Here is a 2,277-nt window from a genome sequence, read left to right as displayed (position 1 = left end):
AGGCAAGTAGAGCAGATCCATTCAGTATTTATTAACACTTTGTGCCAGTTATAGACCGAATGCATAAATGGCGGCCAAAAACATATACTTTTGTTTATGTGCTAATTAGCCTCACTAACCTCGTTTGCATGGACAAAATGCAAAAGAAAGGTTGCTTGAGAGTGAGCCTGGTGAGTCTAATTAGCATATAAACAAAAGAATACATTTTTGGCCGCCATTTATGCATTCAGTCAATACATTCCTCCAACAACCTTTGCGAATATTTATCACTATATTTGATTCTGTTACACTTAGGGCGCTTTCCATTTGGCAGAACTGACCGGCCAAACCAGGCATTTGGAAGGACTAACTTTATACCGCCTTCAAATTAACTCTCTTCTAGGATGATACACAATCCTCCGGAAGACAATGATACGAGGGGTTATCATGCAAGTGTAATATGGAAGGGTCCAAATCCGCGATAGGGGATTTAGTCACCCGGGGTCCAAATTCGCTAGGAGGGTGGCGCCGGTCCGTCTTTTCACATTCTCTTGCAAAATCTACATCTATCGCCGAATAGACGTCATGTAGACCTACATCTATCGAGAGCTTTATGACCATGAGAATCCGGAAACGTTTCGGATTCGTGTGCACGGGCAAATTCGATTTGAATACGCTACGTGTGGATGGAAATATTTTTCAATCTGGGATACGTGTGGACGGGGCCTTAGTTGGAAGAGAAAACCGTTTGGAAATTTATTGGTGTGTTTTTTGCTCCATTTTTAACTGATATTTTCAACACATGAATTCAAACCAAGATGTTAATCCATTAGCCGGCCAAGCTCCACGAACGAATTTCCACTCAAACACTGTCTCAGCAACCGAGACTCCCGTTGACCTTGAAATTTCCTAAGATATTTCCCTGGTAGCACCATTAACTCAAAAGAGAATCTCACTGGCATAGAAACGCACTATGCAGTCAAAACATTAGTCAATTTTGGACCCAGTCAGCAGTTTGCATTTTGTACCTAGTTTGCATTTTAAACCCAATCTGCAATCTGGAAACTGCAGTCTGTAGTCGGGTCTGTAGTCTGCATTTTATACTGACCGGTAGGTTATCTTATTTCAAAGATCAAAGAAATAACGACGTCTCCTCCTCTAACACCAGGTAAATGCTCAAACCATTTTTCATGACACCTTTGATTACAACACGTTATCTTTAAACGTAGTACTACTTAACGCGCGTCTGGCATTTTTTCACTGTTTTGGATCAGTCGCTCTCTAAAATGCACATCCCAATTTCTTTTTGTTTAAGTTGTAGCGGCATCGCTTGAATTACGACGCATGTAACAATAAACGCCATTCGCATACAAATAAGTGGCTGGGTATATCCTGCAGTTTAGCTTTTCCCCCCTTTCTACAAAGGTGAAATGGTGTGACATGAATGGACCTTGAATGATTGCTTCGAACATTTCACCTCAGTGCGCATATTTCCTCTTCGGTTTAGCCAGCGATATGTCAGTTCCTGCTCAGGAACAGCTTCGGAAACACGATCACTTTATGATGTTGTCCTTAACGCATTTAGCTCAATGTAAGATATTTATGACTTTCGATTTGCTGGCTGACTATCTCCAATTCTTCCAGCTATTAAGAACCAGTGATTTCCATTGTTTGGTTCTTCACTGGTCAACTTCTGACTTGAATTACTGAGGCGGTTTCTCGAAGCTTCTGTCCTTTGACTTCTTGGGGCCTTGCCCAACGTAAAAAGCACTGAAAAAGCACGGTGACACACGCTTTCACTGGCGACAAATGTCTGATTGGTCGACGCCTTGCCATGTGACTTCAATAGGGCTGCCATCGGGTATATTAAAATCAGATCTCCCTCGATAAAAAATACTCTTTTTCAGGCCAGTAAAACCGACGAATGTTTTGACTACATAGTGCGTTTCTATGCCACGAAGCGAGATTCTCCTTTGAGTCAACGGTGCTACCAGGGAAATATCTTAGGAAACTTTCCTAAGATATTTCCCTGGTAGCACCGTTGAAATGATTCCAAGGTCAACGTGAGTCTCGGTTGCTGTGACTGTTTGATCATGAGTGGAAATTCGTTCTTGGAGCTTGGCCGGCTAATGGATATACATCTTGGTTTGAATTCGTGTGTTGAAATATTTTAAAAATGGAGCAAAAAAGATAGCAATAAATTTCCAAACGGTTTTCTCTTCCGACTAAATAGTTACATACTGTTTTCGCGTGGGTCCGCGTCCAACAGAAAATGCGAAGATTTCTGGTGTGTTTTCA

General features: G+C 41.6%; 1 protein-coding gene across 1 annotated transcript in view; it reads left to right on the top strand.

The window, feature by feature from the left end:
* Positions 1 to 304: 304 nt before the first annotated feature.
* Positions 305 to 2,277, top strand: part of LOC138023781 (uncharacterized) — a 21,836-nt gene continuing 19,863 nt past the window's right edge. The window contains exon 1 of the mRNA XM_068870850.1: positions 305 to 1,147. The gene's annotated coding sequence lies outside the window, so the exon portion shown is untranslated. The remainder of the gene's footprint in view (positions 1,148 to 2,277) is intronic.

The sequence above is a fragment of the Montipora capricornis genome, chromosome 11, assembly GCF_036669925.1.
Source record: "Montipora capricornis isolate CH-2021 chromosome 11, ASM3666992v2, whole genome shotgun sequence".
NCBI classification, from domain to species: domain Eukaryota; kingdom Metazoa; phylum Cnidaria; class Anthozoa; order Scleractinia; family Acroporidae; genus Montipora; species Montipora capricornis.
This window is presented reverse-complemented; position numbering and strand designations above follow the sequence as displayed.